The sequence below is a fragment of the Folsomia candida genome, unplaced genomic scaffold, assembly GCF_002217175.1.
Source record: "Folsomia candida strain VU population unplaced genomic scaffold, ASM221717v1 Fcan01_Sc005, whole genome shotgun sequence".
NCBI lineage: Eukaryota > Metazoa > Arthropoda > Collembola > Entomobryomorpha > Isotomidae > Folsomia > Folsomia candida.
Genome location: NW_019091197.1, coordinates 8,091,152 through 8,113,527, shown reverse-complemented (window position 1 = coordinate 8,113,527; position 22,376 = coordinate 8,091,152). Strand labels below are relative to the sequence as shown.

General features: G+C 36.6%; 1 long non-coding RNA gene across 1 annotated transcript; it reads left to right on the top strand.

Annotated features, from left to right (window-relative positions):
* Positions 1 to 766: 766 nt before the first annotated feature.
* Positions 767 to 21,465, top strand: LOC110850032. The gene is made up of 7 exons (XR_002547912.2): positions 767 to 1,247; positions 1,661 to 5,203; positions 5,617 to 9,153; positions 9,567 to 12,984; positions 13,398 to 16,934; positions 17,348 to 20,765; positions 21,179 to 21,465. It is a non-coding gene; the product is annotated as an uncharacterized LOC110850032 (long non-coding RNA).
* The last annotated feature ends 911 nt before the right edge of the window (positions 21,466 to 22,376 follow it).

The window sequence follows — 22,376 nt, the reverse complement described above, 5'->3', positions numbered from 1 at the left end:
TCGAGTTTTAGTGTTGACGGACAGACAGACGGTCGGACCGAAAGACTAACTAACCGATCGCGTTAAGTAGCTTGCGCTACTTAATAAGTGTAAAGAAATTCTGCATTCGTGGAATATGATTTGTAGTTATAAGAAAGTCAATACGCTTAATGATATTTGTAAGTAATATATGGACCAGTACTGTTCTCAAGTTATGTAAATGTTAGACGCTACGAATGATTTTAGCTTGACCACCACCACCACTATTATTACTCGTCCACACTTTAACATTATTTGAAAAATTGTATTTATTTATATATTTTGTTTCTCCAAATTTTAACCATACATTGTGAAACAGGTAATTTGTACTTAATAGTAGCTCGCATGTACACATGTATTCATTCATCTACTTATTTAATCTTTTTAGAAATAATGGCCAAGGATCATTCATGTACAATTCGAGTCTATGTATATTAATTTTACACCAGAGGTAGTAATTATAATGGTCACCATAATTTACCTAATTAATTATTATTATAAAGCATGTCAATTTTTCACCACATAGCCTGATGAAGAGATTCGAAACCGGTCGCAATGGTGAATAAATCTGATCCTCATTCAACAGTTTAAAGTGTTCCTTGTTCTTATTAGCAATGCAAACTGTGCAGCTTTTCTGGTATTTATGTACGAGCAAGTCTCCCCTGGATGTCATGGGAATTGATGTGCACGAGTTATATAAACAGTGTTTATTAAACACTATTTGTTGGAGATGGTTGGACTTGCGAAAAATACCAAAATATGTTGTTGTTCTTCAACTCTTACATACATATATACATGTGTATATACCAAGAATACATAGGATGACCTCATGTGTTGACTGGGTTTTCATGAGATTCCATGCCAACCCGTCATGTAAATCTTCCCTCAAGCAAAATAAATACATAAATATGTATGCAAAATCCAATCTTAAGTATTCAGACATACATGCATAAACATGTACATGCTTGTGTGCAAAACAACTTTTTTCCATAATTTACTCACATATGTATTTATGTATATCTGGATAGAAGAATTAAATAATAAATACTCTTGTAAATAAGCAAACATTTTTGAGCGAGTATAAAAAGAAGCTGTGACCCGTGTCGGAACATTCATTCTGCAAAAGGATTCATATTTCCATAGAAATTTATATCGCTGGATTTTCACCATGAAAAGAAGCCCTCTTCTTTTGTGTTTCTTTGTCTTGATCGCTGTGGCGTCCACGGTTGGTAAGTCAGTCGAGGGCCAGATTACGCATAAATAAGCAAATAAAAGTGTGTACCCTCGAAACAAAATTTTACCAAATTATCCCGGTCAGTAGCAATAAATATATTTATTGCTGCTCACTTACCTCCTTGTAACCACCGTGGTCACAATTTTCTCAGAGTGGTGACAACTTTCATACATACATCAATGCGTACAATGTTCAAACAAAAATTTACAAAAGATTACGGTAGATTCAAAATTATCATTACATTTCAATTAATTTCTTAACGTTAGGGCCACGTTTGAGTTTCGCAGAAATTATTGTTACTAAATATTCGGTGACGAATTCTTACTAGCTGAATACAGCCACTTGGTAGAGTGATTTTTCTAATATTACTCATTTACATATTTAACTATTGATTGATTTGTTTACCAGAATCGTGTCGATGTATCGGACTTGGTGAGTGTTGCGCGGGAAGAGAGTGTTCCCAATATCATGACGGGTCAATTTGTTCCGGAAAATGCTGTGTCCGAGGTCCTCGCACAACTGGACCCAATAATGCTTGTGGGGACAGATGCGCTTAATTAGTAATCACTTGCACACACGGAGGTGAACCAGTACATATCATTCTATCCAACACATGTAGAAAATAAATAACACTGAATAAATGTGTCTGTTAAAGTTTAATTGGTTGAATAAAAATACGGCTCAGCATCAATTAATTAATAATGGTGCATTTTTATTTGGTAGAATTATTTTAAAAAATATCCATAAAAATAGATTTCAGAATCTGCAACAACTTTTCGTGTGGCAAAAAAATGATAAAATGGGCCCGACGCGTGGGTGTGAATGGCACGAAAAAACCGAGTTTGTACTCCTCCACACCTTCAGTTAAATCTATTTACTTAAAAAAATAATAATCTGGTAGAAATTTTGTTTGGTCTACAAACCCAACGTAAACATGACACATGCATAAATACATATGTGCATATTTATGCATACTGATATTTTCACGTAATTACAAAACGTGTTTCCAGATTATAGGAACAAGGGAAAAAATTGTGTAACTTGAGAACGGCTGGTCCAATCAGCGCCAAATTTGACAATCATAATTTTGTCATTATTGCGGTGCTATATTCTGAGTTTCAAATTTCTGTTTCAAATAATGGGGCCTAAAATTGACCCTAAAGTGGTGGCGTCAGTTTCCAAAGCCAAATTGGCCTATAGAGCTATCAAATCTGTTTTAAAAGATTCTGGAAACGACCTAGGTGTGACCACTATAAGTCGTATTATCAGTTTTGAAGGAATTAGGAGACATGCAGTTACATCCGGTCAACCTGTTCCAAGAAATCGATACCCTTCAAAAAAGAATTCGGCCACTTTGAAGAAAATTGATCCTCTCACTAATAAGGAAAATCCCCCAAGCAAGAGGCAGATTACAAAGCAATGCCAGATGTCCCCGGGGTATGTTAGTAAAATAATACATCAAGATTTGGTTAAAACGGTCCAGAAAAAAAAAGTCTAGTCCACGCCCTAAAACCGTCGCATATCGCAAACAGGGAAAAAAATTCCCGGAAGCTCTATGAGGGTCATCTCATAGAATGAGGTGGAAGGTCAGAATTTGCCGTTACACTGGACGAGGTACTATTCTTTACAGAAGACTGTAAAGGAACAATAAGAATTTACTATACAAAGGATCGAAAAAAATTATCAAATTATGTGTGCCAGAAGAAGGAAAAGTTTTCTGATCGGATGATGGTTGTTGGCGCAATGAACGGCCGTGGCGTGTTACCACTGATTCATGTCGGTTCAAATGCAAAAATAAATTCGAAGTATTATGTTGACAACGTGTTGCAAAAATTTTTGGAGGTGGAAATTCCAAAGTTTTACCCTGGCGAGCTGGACAAAGTTTACATTCACCATGATGCTGTAACATCCCGCAAAGTTCACGCAAGAATACGGCAAAGATTTGAAGCGAAATACAGGAATGACCTTGATAACTAACTCTGAGATCCCTATCAAGTCACCATGGACACTAGTCCCATGGATTTTTTCGGGTTTGGTTATCTCAAACAGAAGGTTTTTAAAAGGAGAGCATCAACTCTGGGTGGACTTTGGAAAGTTCTGAATCAGGAGTGGAATCTTGTAACACCTGAAACATGTCGAAAAGTGTTCGAAAACTGGAAATTTAGGCTCAGGCTTGTTCGGGCGATGTCCGGAGAACACATTGAGAATACTCAAGCAATTCATAATCGCCGTCGTCAGTAAATGTAAGATTTTTTCCCTTGTTCCTATAATCTGGAGACACGTTTTGTATATACAAATAAAGGGACATATGCAGGCTCAAAATATAACCCCTAAAAACGAATTAATTAAAAACAAACTAATTATCTTTAATTGATCACATGCTCTATACTGCGACATGTCGACAACACAGAAAAACATGTTTTGCCCAAATTTCATGCATATCGACCGCAAAATGCCGAAATTAGGGCGTGGCGACAAAATCTGTCGTCGAAACCTTACTGGCCATATTGCGACATGTCGACAACACCGAAAAACAAGGTTTCCCCAAATTTCATGCCAATCGCCCAAAAAATGCCGAAATTAGGGCATGGCGACGCTTTTCGACATGATTTCGACAAATTGGTCCCACCCCCTTAATAGGGTGTCACCCCATAGCCGTGAAGAGCATGTGTTGAAAATTTCAAGTCGCTGCGACGAACCGTTCTCGAGTTTTAGTGTTGACGGACAGACAGACGGTCGGACCGAAAGACTAACTAACCGATCGCGTTAAGTAGCTTGCGCTACTTAATAAGTGTAAAGAAATTCTGCATTCGTGGAATATGATTTGTAGTTATAAGAAAGTCAATACGCTTAATGATATTTGTAAGTAATATATGGACCAGTACTGTTCTCAAGTTATGTAAATGTTAGACGCTACGAATGATTTTAGCTTGACCACCACCACCACTATTATTACTCGTCCACACTTTAACATTATTTGAAAAATTGTATTTATTTATATATTTTGTTTCTCCAAATTTTAACCATACATTGTGAAACAGGTAATTTGTACTTAATAGTAGCTCGCATGTACACATGTATTCATTCATCTACTTATTTAATCTTTTTAGAAATAATGGCCAAGGATCATTCATGTACAATTCGAGTCTATGTATATTAATTTTACACCAGAGGTAGTAATTATAATGGTCACCATAATTTATCTAATTAATTATTATTATAAAGCATGTCAATTTTTCACCACATAGCCTGATGAAGAGATTCGAAACCGGTCGCAATGGTGAATAAATCTGATCCTCATTCAACAGTTTAAAGTGTTCCTTGTTCTTATTAGCAATGCAAACTGTGCAGCTTTTCTGGTATTTATGTACGAACAAGTCTCCCCTGGATGTCATGGGAATTGATGTGCACGAGTTATATAAACAGTGTTTATTAAACACTATTTGTTGGAGATGGTTGGACTTGCGAAAAATACCAAAATATGTTGTTGTTCTTCAACTCTTACATACATATATACATGTGTATATACCAAGAATACATAGGATGACCTCATGTGTTGACTGGGTTTTCATGAGATTCCATGCCAACCCGTCATGTAAATCTTCCCTCAAGCAAAATAAATACATAAATATGTATGCAAAATCCAATCTTAAGTATTCAGACATACATGCATAAACATGTACATGCTTGTGTGCAAAACAACTTTTTTCCATAATTTACTCACATATGTATTTATGTATATCTGGATAGAAGAATTAAATAATAAATACTCTTGTAAATAAGCAAACATTTTTGAGCGAGTATAAAAAGAAGCTGTGACCCGTGTCGGAACATTCATTCTGCAAAAGGATTCATATTTCCATAGAAATTTATATCGCTGGATTTTCACCATGAAAAGAAGCCCTCTTCTTTTGTGTTTCTTTGTCTTGATCGCTGTGGCGTCCACGGTTGGTAAGTCAGTCGAGGGCCAGATTACGCATAAATAAGCAAATAAAAGTGTGTACCCTCGAAACAAAATTTTACCAAATTATCCCGGTCAGTAGCAATAAATATATTTATTGCTGCTCACTTACCTCCTTGTAACCACCGTGGTCACAATTTTCTCAGAGTGGTGACAACTTTCATACATACATCAATGCGTACAATGTTCAAACAAAAATTTACAAAAGATTACGGTAGATTCAAAATTATCATTACATTTCAATTAATTTCTTAACGTTAGGGCCACGTTTGAGTTTCGCAGAAATTATTGTTACTAAATATTCGGTGACGAATTCTTACTAGCTGAATACAGCCACTTGGTAGAGTGATTTTTCTAATATTACTCATTTACATATTTAACTATTGATTGATTTGTTTACCAGAATCGTGTCGATGTATCGGACTCGGTGAGTGTTGCGCGGGAAGAGAGTGTTCCCAATATCATGACGGGTCAATTTGTTCCGGAAAATGCTGTGTCCGAGGTCCTCGCACAACTGGACCCAATAATGCTTGTGGGGACAGATGCGCTTAATTAGTAATCACTTGCACACACGGAGGTGAACCAGTACATATCATTCTATCCAACACATGTAGAAAATAAATAACACTGAATAAATGTGTCTGTTAAAGTTTAATTGGTTGAATAAAAATACGGCTCAGCATCAATTAATTAATAATGGTGCATTTTTATTTGGTAGAATTATTTTAAAAAATATCCATAAAAATAGATTTCAGAATCTGCAACAACTTTTCGTGTGGCAAAAAAATGATAAAATGGGCCCGACGCGTGGGTGTGAATGGCACGAAAAAACCGAGTTTGTACTCCTCCACACCTTCAGTTAAATCTATTTACTTAAAAAAATAATAATCTGGTAGAAATTTTGTTTGGTCTACAAACCCAACGTAAACATGACACATGCATAAATACATATGTGCATATTTATGCATACTGATATTTTCACGTAATTACAAAACGTGTTTCCAGATTATAGGAACAAGGGAAAAAATTGTGTAACTTGAGAACGGCTGGTCCAATCAGCGCCAAATTTGACAATCATAATTTTGTCATTATTGCGGTGCTATATTCTGAGTTTCAAATTTCTGTTTCAAATAATGGGGCCTAAAATTGACCCTAAAGTGGTGGCGTCAGTTTCCAAAGCCAAATTGGCCTATAGAGCTATCAAATCTGTTTTAAAAGATTCTGGAAACGACCTTGGTGTGACCACTATAAGTCGTATTATCAGTTTTGAAGGAATTAGGAGACATGCAGTTACATCCGGTCAACCTGTTCCAAGAAATCGATACCCTTCAAAAAAGAATTCGGCCACTTTGAAGAAAATTGATCCTCTCACTAATAAGGAAAATCCCCCAAGCAAGAGGCAGATTACAAAGCAATGCCAGATGTCCCCGGGGTATGTTAGTAAAATAATACATCAAGATTTGGTTAAAACGGTCCAGAAAAAAAAAGTCTAGTCCACGCCCTAAAACCGTCGCATATCGCAAACAGGGAAAAAAATTCCCGGAAGCTCTATGAGGGTCATCTTGCAGGTGGAAGGTCAGAATTTGCCGTTACACTGGACGAGGTACTATTCTTTACAGAAGACTGTAAAGGAACAATAAGAATTTACTATACAAAGGATCGAAAAAAATTATCAAATTATGTGTGCCAGAAGAAGGAAAAGTTTTCTGATCGGATGATGGTTGTTGGCGCAATGAACGGCCGTGGCGTGTTACCACTGATTCATGTCGGTTCAAATGCAAAAATAAATTCGAAGTATTATGTTGACAACGTGTTGCAAAAATTTTTGGAGGTGGAAATTCCAAAGTTTTACCCTGGCGAGCTGGACAAAGTTTACATTCACCATGATGCTGTAACATCCCGCAAAGTTCACGCAAGAATACGGCAAAGATTTGAAGCGAAATACAGGAATGACCTTGATAACTAACTCTGAGATCCCTATCAAGTCACCATGGACACTAGTCCCATGGATTTTTTTGGGTTTGGTTATCTCAAACAGAAGGTTTTTAAAAGGAGAGCATCAACTCTGGGTGGACTTTGGAAAGTTCTGAATCAGGAGTGGAATCTTGTAACACCTGAAACATGTCGAAAAGTGTTCGAAAACTGGAAATTTAGGCTCAGGCTTGTTCGGGCGATGTCCGGAGAACACATTGAGAATACTCAAGCAATTCATAATCGCCGTCGTCAGTAAATGTAAGATTTTTTCCCTTGTTCCTATAATCTGGAGACACGTTTTGTATATACAAATAAAGGGACATATGCAGGCTCAAAATATAACCCCTAAAAACGAATTAATTAAAAACAAACTAATTATCTTTAATTGATCACATGCTCTATACTGCGACATGTCGACAACACAGAAAAACATGTTTTGCCCAAATTTCATGCATATCGACCGCAAAATGCCGAAATTAGGGCGTGGCGACAAAATCTGTCGTCGAAACCTTACTGGCCATATTGCGACATGTCGACAACACCGAAAAACAAGGTTTCCCCAAATTTCATGCCAATCGCCCAAAAAATGCCGAAATTAGGGCATGGCGACGCTTTTCGACATGATTTCGACAAATTGGTCCCACCCCCTTAATAGGGTGTCACCCCATAGCCGTGAAGAGCATGTGTTGAAAATTTCAAGTCGCTGCGACGAACCGTTCTCGAGTTTTAGTGTTGACGGACAGACAGACGGTCGGACCGAAAGACTAACTAACCGATCGCGTTAAGTAGCTTGCGCTACTTAATAAGTGTAAAGAAATTCTGCATTCGTGGAATATGATTTGTAGTTATAAGAAAGTCAATACGCTTAATGATATTTGTAAGTAATATATGGACCAGTACTGTTCTCAAGTTATGTAAATGTTAGACGCTACGAATGATTTTAGCTTGACCACCACCACCACTATTATTACTCGTCCACACTTTAACATTATTTGAAAAATTGTATTTATTTATATATTTTGTTTCTCCAAATTTTAACCATACATTGTGAAACAGGTAATTTGTACTTAATAGTAGCTCGCATGTACACATGTATTCATTCATCTACTTATTTAATCTTTTTAGAAATAATGGCCAAGGATCATTCATGTACAATTCGAGTCTATGTATATTAATTTTACACCAGAGGTAGTAATTATAATGGTCACCATAATTTACCTAATTAATTATTATTATAAAGCATGTCAATTTTTCACCACATAGCCTGATGAAGAGATTCGAAACCGGTCGCAATGGTGAATAAATCTGATCCTCATTCAACAGTTTAAAGTGTTCCTTGTTCTTATTAGCAATGCAAACTGTGCAGCTTTTCTGGTATTTATGTACGAGCAAGTCTCCCCTGGATGTCATGGGAATTGATGTGCACGAGTTATATAAACAGTGTTTATTAAACACTATTTGTTGGAGATGGTTGGACTTGCGAAAAATACCAAAATATGTTGTTGTTCTTCAACTCTTACATACATATATACATGTGTATATACCAAGAATACATAGGATGACCTCATGTGTTGACTGGGTTTTCATGAGATTCCATGCCAACCCGTCATGTAAATCTTCCCTCAAGCAAAATAAATACATAAATATGTATGCAAAATCCAATCTTAAGTATTCAGACATACATGCATAAACATGTACATGCTTGTGTGCAAAACAACTTTTTTCCATAATTTACTCACATATGTATTTATGTATATCTGGATAGAAGAATTAAATAATAAATACTCTTGTAAATAAGCAAACATTTTTGAGCGAGTATAAAAAGAAGCTGTGACCCGTGTCGGAACATTCATTCTGCAAAAGGATTCATATTTCCATAGAAATTTATATCGCTGGATTTTCACCATGAAAAGAAGCCCTCTTCTTTTGTGTTTCTTTGTCTTGATCGCTGTGGCGTCCACGGTTGGTAAGTCAGTCGAGGGCCAGATTACGCATAAATAAGCAAATAAAAGTGTGTACCCTCGAAACAAAATTTTACCAAATTATCCCGGTCAGTAGCAATAAATATATTTATTGCTGCTCACTTACCTCCTTGTAACCACCGTGGTCACAATTTTCTCAGAGTGGTGACAACTTTCATACATACATCAATGCGTACAATGTTCAAACAAAAATTTACAAAAGATTACGGTAGATTCAAAATTATCATTACATTTCAATTAATTTCTTAACGTTAGGGCCACGTTTGAGTTTCGCAGAAATTATTGTTACTAAATATTCGGTGACGAATTCTTACTAGCTGAATACAGCCACTTGGTAGAGTGATTTTTCTAATATTACTCATTTACATATTTAACTATTGATTGATTTGTTTACCAGAATCGTGTCGATGTATCGGACTTGGTGAGTGTTGCGCGGGAAGAGAGTGTTCCCAATATCATGACGGGTCAATTTGTTCCGGAAAATGCTGTGTCCGAGGTCCTCGCACAACTGGACCCAATAATGCTTGTGGGGACAGATGCGCTTAATTAGTAATCACTTGCACACACGGAGGTGAACCAGTACATATCATTCTATCCAACACATGTAGAAAATAAATAACACTGAATAAATGTGTCTGTTAAAGTTTAATTGGTTGAATAAAAATACGGCTCAGCATCAATTAATTAATAATGGTGCATTTTTATTTGGTAGAATTATTTTAAAAAATATCCATAAAAATAGATTTCAGAATCTGCAACAACTTTTCGTGTGGCAAAAAAATGATAAAATGGGCCCGACGCGTGGGTGTGAATGGCACGAAAAAACCGAGTTTGTACTCCTCCACACCTTCAGTTAAATCTATTTACTTAAAAAAATAATAATCTGGTAGAAATTTTGTTTGGTCTACAAACCCAACGTAAACATGACACATGCATAAATACATATGTGCATATTTATGCATACTGATATTTTCACGTAATTACAAAACGTGTTTCCAGATTATAGGAACAAGGGAAAAAATTGTGTAACTTGAGAACGGCTGGTCCAATCAGCGCCAAATTTGACAATCATAATTTTGTCATTATTGCGGTGCTATATTCTGAGTTTCAAATTTCTGTTTCAAATAATGGGGCCTAAAATTGACCCTAAAGTGGTGGCGTCAGTTTCCAAAGCCAAATTGGCCTATAGAGCTATCAAATCTGTTTTAAAAGATTCTGGAAACGACCTAGGTGTGACCACTATAAGTCGTATTATCAGTTTTGAAGGAATTAGGAGACATGCAGTTACATCCGGTCAACCTGTTCCAAGAAATCGATACCCTTCAAAAAAGAATTCGGCCACTTTGAAGAAAATTGATCCTCTCACTAATAAGGAAAATCCCCCAAGCAAGAGGCAGATTACAAAGCAATGCCAGATGTCCCCGGGGTATGTTAGTAAAATAATACATCAAGATTTGGTTAAAACGGTCCAGAAAAAAAAAGTCTAGTCCACGCCCTAAAACCGTCGCATATCGCAAACAGGGAAAAAAATTCCCGGAAGCTCTATGAGGGTCATCTTGCAGGTGGAAGGTCAGAATTTGCCGTTACACTGGACGAGGTACTATTCTTTACAGAAGACTGTAAAGGAACAATAAGAATTTACTATACAAAGGATCGAAAAAAATTATCAAATTATGTGTGCCAGAAGAAGGAAAAGTTTTCTGATCGGATGATGGTTGTTGGCGCAATGAACGGCCGTGGCGTGTTACCACTGATTCATGTCGGTTCAAATGCAAAAATAAATTCGAAGTATTATGTTGACAACGTGTTGCAAAAATTTTTGGAGGTGGAAATTCCAAAGTTTTACCCTGGCGAGCTGGACAAAGTTTACATTCACCATGATGCTGTAACATCCCGCAAAGTTCACGCAAGAATACGGCAAAGATTTGAAGCGAAGGACAGGAATGACCTTGATAACTAACTCTGAGATCCCTATCAAGTCACCATGGACACTAGTCCCATGGATTTTTTCGGGTTTGGTTATCTCAAACAGAAGGTTTTTAAAAGGAGAGCATCAACTCTGGGTGGACTTTGGAAAGTTCTGAATCAGGAGTGGAATCTTGTAACACCTGAAACATGTCGAAAAGTGTTCGAAAACTGGAAATTTAGGCTCAGGCTTGTTCGGGCGATGTCCGGAGAACACATTGAGAATACTCAAGCAATTCATAATCGCCGTCGTCAGTAAATGTAAGATTTTTTCCCTTGTTCCTATAATCTGGAGACACGTTTTGTATATACAAATAAAGGGACATATGCAGGCTCAAAATATAACCCCTAAAAACGAATTAATTAAAAACAAACTAATTATCTTTAATTGATCACATGCTCTATACTGCGACATGTCGACAACACAGAAAAACATGTTTTGCCCAAATTTCATGCATATCGACCGCAAAATGCCGAAATTAGGGCATGGCGACGCTTTTCGACATGATTTCGACAAATTGGTCCCACCCCCTTAATAGGGTGTCACCCCATAGCCGTGAAGAGCATGTGTTGAAAATTTCAAGTCGCTGCGACGAACCGTTCTCGAGTTTTAGTGTTGACGGACAGACAGACGGTCGGACCGAAAGACTAACTAACCGATCGCGTTAAGTAGCTTGCGCTACTTAATAAGTGTAAAGAAATTCTGCATTCGTGGAATATGATTTGTAGTTATAAGAAAGTCAATACGCTTAATGATATTTGTAAGTAATATATGGACCAGTACTGTTCTCAAGTTATGTAAATGTTAGACGCTACGAATGATTTTAGCTTGACCACCACCACCACTATTATTACTCGTCCACACTTTAACATTATTTGAAAAATTGTATTTATTTATATATTTTGTTTCTCCAAATTTTAACCATACATTGTGAAACAGGTAATTTGTACTTAATAGTAGCTCGCATGTACACATGTATTCATTCATCTACTTATTTAATCTTTTTAGAAATAATGGCCAAGGATCATTCATGTACAATTCGAGTCTATGTATATTAATTTTACACCAGAGGTAGTAATTATAATGGTCACCATAATTTACCTAATTAATTATTATTATAAAGCATGTCAATTTTTCACCACATAGCCTGATGAAGAGATTCGAAACCGGTCGCAATGGTGAATAAATCTGATCCTCATTCAACAGTTTAAAGTGTTCCTTGTTCTTATTAGCAATGCAAACTGTGCAGCTTTTCTGGTATTTATGTACGAGCAAGTCTCCCCTGGATGTCATGGGAATTGATGTGCACGAGTTATATAAACAGTGTTTATTAAACACTATTTGTTGGAGATGGTTGGACTTGCGAAAAATACCAAAATATGTTGTTGTTCTTCAACTCTTACATACATATATACATGTGTATATACCAAGAATACATAGGATGACCTCATGTGTTGACTGGGTTTTCATGAGATTCCATGCCAACCCGTCATGTAAATCTTCCCTCAAGCAAAATAAATACATAAATATGTATGCAAAATCCAATCTTAAGTATTCAGACATACATGCATAAACATGTACATGCTTGTGTGCAAAACAACTTTTTTCCATAATTTACTCACATATGTATTTATGTATATCTGGATAGAAGAATTAAATAATAAATACTCTTGTAAATAAGCAAACATTTTTGAGCGAGTATAAAAAGAAGCTGTGACCCGTGTCGGAACATTCATTCTGCAAAAGGATTCATATTTCCATAGAAATTTATATCGCTGGATTTTCACCATGAAAAGAAGCCCTCTTCTTTTGTGTTTCTTTGTCTTGATCGCTGTGGCGTCCACGGTTGGTAAGTCAGTCGAGGGCCAGATTACGCATAAATAAGCAAATAAAAGTGTGTACCCTCGAAACAAAATTTTACCAAATTATCCCGGTCAGTAGCAATAAATATATTTATTGCTGCTCACTTACCTCCTTGTAACCACCGTGGTCACAATTTTCTCAGAGTGGTGACAACTTTCATACATACATCAATGCGTACAATGTTCAAACAAAAATTTACAAAAGATTACGGTAGATTCAAAATTATCATTACATTTCAATTAATTTCTTAACGTTAGGGCCACGTTTGAGTTTCGCAGAAATTATTGTTACTAAATATTCGGTGACGAATTCTTACTAGCTGAATACAGCCACTTGGTAGAGTGATTTTTCTAATATTACTCATTTACATATTTAACTATTGATTGATTTGTTTACCAGAATCGTGTCGATGTATCGGACTCGGTGAGTGTTGCGCGGGAAGAGAGTGTTCCCAATATCATGACGGGTCAATTTGTTCCGGAAAATGCTGTGTCCGAGGTCCTCGCACAACTGGACCCAATAATGCTTGTGGGGACAGATGCGCTTAATTAGTAATCACTTGCACACACGGAGGTGAACCAGTACATATCATTCTATCCAACACATGTAGAAAATAAATAACACTGAATAAATGTGTCTGTTAAAGTTTAATTGGTTGAATAAAAATACGGCTCAGCATCAATTAATTAATAATGGTGCATTTTTATTTGGTAGAATTATTTTAAAAAATATCCATAAAAATAGATTTCAGAATCTGCAACAACTTTTCGTGTGGCAAAAAAATGATAAAATGGGCCCGACGCGTGGGTGTGAATGGCACGAAAAAACCGAGTTTGTACTCCTCCACACCTTCAGTTAAATCTATTTACTTAAAAAAATAATAATCTGGTAGAAATTTTGTTTGGTCTACAAACCCAACGTAAACATGACACATGCATAAATACATATGTGCATATTTATGCATACTGATATTTTCACGTAATTACAAAACGTGTTTCCAGATTATAGGAACAAGGGAAAAAATTGTGTAACTTGAGAACGGCTGGTCCAATCAGCGCCAAATTTGACAATCATAATTTTGTCATTATTGCGGTGCTATATTCTGAGTTTCAAATTTCTGTTTCAAATAATGGGGCCTAAAATTGACCCTAAAGTGGTGGCGTCAGTTTCCAAAGCCAAATTGGCCTATAGAGCTATCAAATCTGTTTTAAAAGATTCTGGAAACGACCTAGGTGTGACCACTATAAGTCGTATTATCAGTTTTGAAGGAATTAGGAGACATGCAGTTACATCCGGTCAACCTGTTCCAAGAAATCGATACCCTTCAAAAAAGAATTCGGCCACTTTGAAGAAAATTGATCCTCTCACTAATAAGGAAAATCCCCCAAGCAAGAGGCAGATTACAAAGCAATGCCAGATGTCCCCGGGGTATGTTAGTAAAATAATACATCAAGATTTGGTTAAAACGGTCCAGAAAAAAAAAGTCTAGTCCACGCCCTAAAACCGTCGCATATCGCAAACAGGGAAAAAAATTCCCGGAAGCTCTATGAGGGTCATCTTGCAGGTGGAAGGTCAGAATTTGCCGTTACACTGGACGAGGTACTATTCTTTACAGAAGACTGTAAAGGAACAATAAGAATTTACTATACAAAGGATCGAAAAAAATTATCAAATTATGTGTGCCAGAAGAAGGAAAAGTTTTCTGATCGGATGATGGTTGTTGGCGCAATGAACGGCCGTGGCGTGTTACCACTGATTCATGTCGGTTCAAATGCAAAAATAAATTCGAAGTATTATGTTGACAACGTGTTGCAAAAATTTTTGGAGGTGGAAATTCCAAAGTTTTACCCTGGCGAGCTGGACAAAGTTTACATTCACCATGATGCTGTAACATCCCGCAAAGTTCACGCAAGAATACGGCAAAGATTTGAAGCGAAATACAGGAATGACCTTGATAACTAACTCTGAGATCCCTATCAAGTCACCATGGACACTAGTCCCATGGATTTTTTCGGGTTTGGTTATCTCAAACAGAAGGTTTTTAAAAGGAGAGCATCAACTCTGGGTGGACTTTGGAAAGTTCTGAATCAGGAGTGGAATCTTGTAACACCTGAAACATGTCGAAAAGTGTTCGAAAACTGGAAATTTAGGCTCAGGCTTGTTCGGGCGATGTCCGGAGAACACATTGAGAATACTCAAGCAATTCATAATCGCCGTCGTCAGTAAATGTAAGATTTTTTCCCTTGTTCCTATAATCTGGAGACACGTTTTGTATATACAAATAAAGGGACATATGCAGGCTCAAAATATAACCCCTAAAAACGAATTAATTAAAAACAAACTAATTATCTTTAATTGATCACATGCTCTATACTGCGACATGTCGACAACACAGAAAAACATGTTTTGCCCAAATTTCATGCATATCGACCGCAAAATGCCGAAATTAGGGCGTGGCGACAAAATCTGTCGTCGAAACCTTACTGGCCATATTGCGACATGTCGACAACACCGAAAAACAAGGTTTCCCCAAATTTCATGCCAATCGCCCAAAAAATGCCGAAATTAGGGCATGGCGACGCTTTTCGACATGATTTCGACAAATTGGTCCCACCCCCTTAATAGGGTGTCACCCCATAGCCGTGAAGAGCATGTGTTGAAAATTTCAAGTCGCTGCGACGAACCGTTCTCGAGTTTTAGTGTTGACGGACAGACAGACGGTCGGACCGAAAGACTAACTAACCGATCGCGTTAAGTAGCTTGCGCTACTTAATAAGTGTAAAGAAATTCTGCATTCGTGGAATATGATTTGTAGTTATAAGAAAGTCAATACGCTTAATGATATTTGTAAGTAATATATGGACCAGTACTGTTCTCAAGTTATGTAAATGTTAGACGCTACGAATGATTTTAGCTTGACCACCACCACCACTATTATTACTCGTCCACACTTTAACATTATTTGAAAAATTGTATTTATTTATATATTTTGTTTCTCCAAATTTTAACCATACATTGTGAAACAGGTAATTTGTACTTAATAGTAGCTCGCATGTACACATGTATTCATTCATCTACTTATTTAATCTTTTTAGAAATAATGGCCAAGGATCATTCATGTACAATTCGAGTCTATGTATATTAATTTTACACCAGAGGTAGTAATTATAATGGTCACCATAATTTACCTAATTAATTATTATTATAAAGCATGTCAATTTTTCACCACATAGCCTGATGAAGAGATTCGAAACCGGTCGCAATGGTGAATAAATCTGATCCTCATTCAACAGTTTAAAGTGTTCCTTGTTCTTATTAGCAATGCAAACTGTGCAGCTTTTCTGGTATTTATGTACGAGCAAGTCTCCCCTGGATGTCATGGGAATTGATGTGCACGAGTTATATAAACAGTGTTTATTAAACACTATTTGTTGGAGATGGTTGGACTTGCGAAAAATACCAAAATATGTTGTTGTTCTTCAACTCTTACATACATATATACATGTGTATATACCAAGAATACATAGGATGACCTCATGTGTTGACTGGGTTTTCATGAGATTCCATGCCAACCCGTCATGTAAATCTTCCCTCAAGCAAAATAAATACATAAATATGTATGCAAAATCCAATCTTAAGTATTCAGACATACATGCATAAACATGTACATGCTTGTGTGCAAAACAACTTTTTTCCATAATTTACTCACATATGTATTTATGTATATCTGGATAGAAGAATTAAATAATAAATACTCTTGTAAATAAGCAAACATTTTTGAGCGAGTATAAAAAGAAGCTGTGACCCGTGTCGGAACATTCATTCTGCAAAAGGATTCATATTTCCATAGAAATTTATATCGCTGGATTTTCACCATGAAAAGAAGCCCTCTTCTTTTGTGTTTCTTTGTCTTGATCGCTGTGGCGTCCACGGTTGGTAAGTCAGTCGAGGGCCAGATTACGCATAAATAAGCAAATAAAAGTGTGTACCCTCGAAACAAAATTTTACCAAATTATCCCGGTCAGTAGCAATAAATATATTTATTGCTGCTCACTTACCTCCTTGTAACCACCGTGGTCACAATTTTCTCAGAGTGGTGACAACTTTCATACATACATCAATGCGTACAATGTTCAAACAAAAATTTACAAAAGATTACGGTAGATTCAAAATTATCATTACATTTCAATTAATTTCTTAACGTTAGGGCCACGTTTGAGTTTCGCAGAAATTATTGTTACTAAATATTCGGTGACGAATTCTTACTAGCTGAATACAGCCACTTGGTAGAGTGATTTTTCTAATATTACTCATTTACATATTTAACTATTGATTGATTTGTTTACCAGAATCGTGTCGATGTATCGGACTCGGTGAGTGTTGCGCGGGAAGAGAGTGTTCCCAATATCATGACGGGTCAATTTGTTCCGGAAAATGCTGTGTCCGAGGTCCTCGCACAACTGGACCCAATAATGCTTGTGGGGACAGATGCGCTTAATTAGTAATCACTTGCACACACGGAGGTGAACCAGTACATATCATTCTATCCAACACATGTAGAAAATAAATAACACTGAATAAATGTGTCTGTTAAAGTTTAATTGGTTGAATAAAAATACGGCTCAGCATCAATTAATTAATAATGGTGCATTTTTATTTGGTAGAATTATTTTAAAAAATATCCATAAAAATAGATTTCAGAATCTGCAACAACTTTTCGCGTGGCAAAAAAATGATAAAATGGGCCCGACGCGTGGGTGTGAATGACACGAAAAAACCGAGTTTGTACTCCTCCACACCTTCAGTTAAATCTATTTACTTAAAAAAATAATAATCTGGTAGAAATTTTGTTTGGTCTACAAACCCAACGTAAACATGACACATGCATAAATACATATGTGCATATTTATGCATACTGATATTTTCACGTAATTACAAAACGTGTTTCCAGATTATAGGAACAAGGGAAAAAATTGTGTAACTTGAGAACGGCTGGTCCAATCAGCGCCAAATTTGACAATCATAATTTTGTCATTATTGCGGTGCTATATTCTGAGTTTCAAATTTCTGTTTCAAATAATGGGGCCTAAAATTGACCCTAAAGTGGTGGCGTCAGTTTCCAAAGCCAAATTGGCCTATAGAGCTATCAAATCTGTTTTAAAAGATTCTGGAAACGACCTAGGTGTGACCACTATAAGTCGTATTATCAGTTTTGAAGGAATTAGGAGACATGCAGTTACATCCGGTCAACCTGTTCCAAGAAATCGATACCCTTCAAAAAAGAATTCGGCCACTTTGAAGAAAATTGATCCTCTCACTAATAAGGAAAATCCCCCAAGCAAGAGGCAGATTACAAAGCAATGCCAGATGTCCCCGGGGTATGTTAGTAAAATAATACATCAAGATTTGGTTAAAACGGTCCAGAAAAAAAAAGTCTAGTCCACGCCCTAAAACCGTCGCATATCGCAAACAGGGAAAAAAATTCCCGGAAGCTCTATGAGGGTCATCTTGCAGGTGGAAGGTCAGAATTTGCCGTTACACTGGACGAGGTACTATTCTTTACAGAAGACTGTAAAGGAACAATAAGAATTTACTATACAAAGGATCGAAAAAAATTATCAAATTATGTGTGCCAGAAGAAGGAAAAGTTTTCTGATCGGATGATGGTTGTTGGCGCAATGAACGGCCGTGGCGTGTTACCACTGATTCATGTCGGTTCAAATGCAAAAATAAATTCGAAGTATTATGTTGACAACGTGTTGCAAAAATTTTTGGAGGTGGAAATTCCAAAGTTTTACCCTGGCGAGCTGGACAAAGTTTACATTCACCATGATGCTGTAACATCCCGCAAAGTTCACGCAAGAATACGGCAAAGATTTGAAGCGAAATACAGGAATGACCTTGATAACTAACTCTGAGATCCCTATCAAGTCACCATGGACACTAGTCCCATGGATTTTTTCGGGTTTGGTTATCTCAAACAGAAGGTTTTTAAAAGGAGAGCATCAACTCTGGGTGGACTTTGGAAAGTTCTGAATCAGGAGTGGAATCTTGTAACACCTGAAACATGTCGAAAAGTGTTCGAAAACTGGAAATTTAGGCTCAGGCTTGTTCGGGCGATGTCCGGAGAACACATTGAGAATACTCAAGCAATTCATAATCGCCGTCGTCAGTAAATGTAAGATTTTTTCCCTTGTTCCTATAATCTGGAGACACGTTTTGTATATACAAATAAAGGGACATATGCAGGCTCAAAATATAACCCCTAAAAACGAATTAATTAAAAACAAACTAATTATCTTTAATTGATCACATGCTCTATACTGCGACATGTCGACAACACCGAAAAACAAGGTTTCCCCAAATTTCATGCCAATCGCCCAAAAAATGCCGAAATTAGGGCATGGCGACGCTTTTCGACATGATTTCGACAAATTGGTCCCACCCCCTTAATAGGGTGTCACCCCATAGCCGTGAAGAGCATGTGTTGAAAATTTCAAGTCGCTGCGACGAACCGTTCTCGAGTTTTAGTGTTGACGGACAGACAGACGGTCGGACCGAAAGACTAACTAACCGATCGCGTAAAGTAGCTTGCGCTACTTAATAAGTGTAAAGAAATTCTGCATTCGTGGAATATGATTTGTAGTTATAAGAAAGTCAATACGCTTAATGATATTTGTAAGTAATATATGGACCAGTACTGTTCTCAAGTTATGTAAATGTTAGACGCTACGAATGATTTTAGCTTGACCACCACCACCACTATTATTACTCGTCCACACTTTAACATTATTTGAAAAATTGTATTTATTTATATATTTTGTTTCTCCAAATTTTAACCATACATTGTGAAACAGGTAATTTGTACTTAATAGTAGCTCGCATGTACACATGTATTCATTCATCTACTTATTTAATCTTTTTAGAAATAATGGCCAAGGATCATTCATGTACAATTCGAGTCTATGTATATTAATTTTACACCAGAGGTAGTAATTATAATGGTCACCATAATTTATCTAATTAATTATTATTATAAAGCATGTCAATTTTTCACCACATAGCCTGATGAAGAGATTCGAAACCGGTCGCAATGGTGAATAAATCTGATCCTCATTCAACAGTTTAAAGTGTTCCTTGTTCTTATTAGCAATGCAAACTGTGCAGCTTTTCTGGTATTTATGTACGAACAAGTCTCCCCTGGATGTCATGGGAATTGATGTGCACGAGTTATATAAACAGTGTTTATTAAACACTATTTGTTGGAGATGGTTGGACTTGCGAAAAATACCAAAATATGTTGTTGTTCTTCAACTCTTACATACATATATACATGTGTATATACCAAGAATACATAGGATGACCTCATGTGTTGACTGGGTTTTCATGAGATTCCATGCCAACCCGTCATGTAAATCTTCCCTCAAGCAAAATAAATACATAAATATGTATGCAAAATCCAATCTTAAGTATTCAGACATACATGCATAAACATGTACATGCTTGTGTGCAAAACAACTTTTTTCCATAATTTACTCACATATGTATTTATGTATATCTGGATAGAAGAATTAAATAATAAATACTCTTGTAAATAAGCAAACATTTTTGAGCGAGTATAAAAAGAAGCTGTGACCCGTGTCGGAACATTCATTCTGCAAAAGGATTCATATTTCCATAGAAATTTATATCGCTGGATTTTCACCATGAAAAGAAGCCCTCTTCTTTTGTGTTTCTTTGTCTTGATCGCTGTGGCGTCCACGGTTGGTAAGTCAGTCGAGGGCCAGATTACGCATAAATAAGCAAATAAAAGTGTGTACCCTCGAAACAAAATTTTACCAAATTATCCCGGTCAGTAGCAATAAATATATTTATTGCTGCTCACTTACCTCCTTGTAACCACCGTGGTCACAATTTTCTCAGAGTGGTGACAACTTTCATACATACATCAATGCGTACAATGTTCAAACAAAAATTTACAAAAGATTACGGTAGATTCAAAATTATCATTACATTTCAATTAATTTCTTAACGTTAGGGCCACGTTTGAGTTTCGCAGAAATTATTGTTACTAAATATTCGGTGACGAATTCTTACTAGCTGAATACAGCCACTTGGTAGAGTGATTTTTCTAATATTACTCATTTACATATTTAACTATTGATTGATTTGTTTACCAGAATCGTGTCGATGTATCGGACTTGGTGAGTGTTGCGCGGGAAGAGAGTGTTCCCAATATCATGACGGGTCAATTTGTTCCGGAAAATGCTGTGTCCGAGGTCCTCGCACAACTGGACCCAATAATGCTTGTGGGGACAGATGCGCTTAATTAGTAATCACTTGCACACACGGAGGTGAACCAGTACATATCATTCTATCCAACACATGTAGAAAATAAATAACACTGAATAAATGTGTCTGTTAAAGTTTAATTGGTTGAATAAAAATACGGCTCAGCATCAATTAATTAATAATGGTGCATTTTTATTTGGTAGAATTATTTTAAAAAATATCCATAAAAATAGATTTCAGAATCTGCAACAACTTTTCGTGTGGCAAAAAAATGATAAAATGGGCCCGACGCGTGGGTGTGAATGGCACGAAAAAACCGAGTTTGTACTCCTCCACACCTTCAGTTAAATCTATTTACTTAAAAAAATAATAATCTGGTAGAAATTTTGTTTGGTCTACAAACCCAACGTAAACATGACACATGCATAAATACATATGTGCATATTTATGCATACTGATATTTTCACGTAATTACAAAACGTGTTTCCAGATTATAGGAACAAGGGAAAAAATTGTGTAACTTGAGAACGGCTGGTCCAATCAGCGCCAAATTTGACAATCATAATTTTGTCATTATTGCGGTGCTATATTCTGAGTTTCAAATTTCTGTTTCAAATAATGGGGCCTAAAATTGACCCTAAAGTGGTGGCGTCAGTTTCCAAAGCCAAATTGGCCTATAGAGCTATCAAATCTGTTTTAAAAGATTCTGGAAACGACCTTGGTGTGACCACTATAAGTCGTATTATCAGTTTTGAAGGAATTAGGAGACATGCAGTTACATCCGGTCAACCTGTTCCAAGAAATCGATACCCTTCAAAAAAGAATTCGGCCACTTTGAAGAAAATTGATCCTCTCACTAATAAGGAAAATCCCCCAAGCAAGAGGCAGATTACAAAGCAATGCCAGATGTCCCCGGGGTATGTTAGTAAAATAATACATCAAGATTTGGTTAAAACGGTCCAGAAAAAAAAAGTCTAGTCCACGCCCTAAAACCGTCGCATATCGCAAACAGGGAAAAAAATTCCCGGAAGCTCTATGAGGGTCATCTTGCAGGTGGAAGGTCAGAATTTGCCGTTACACTGGACG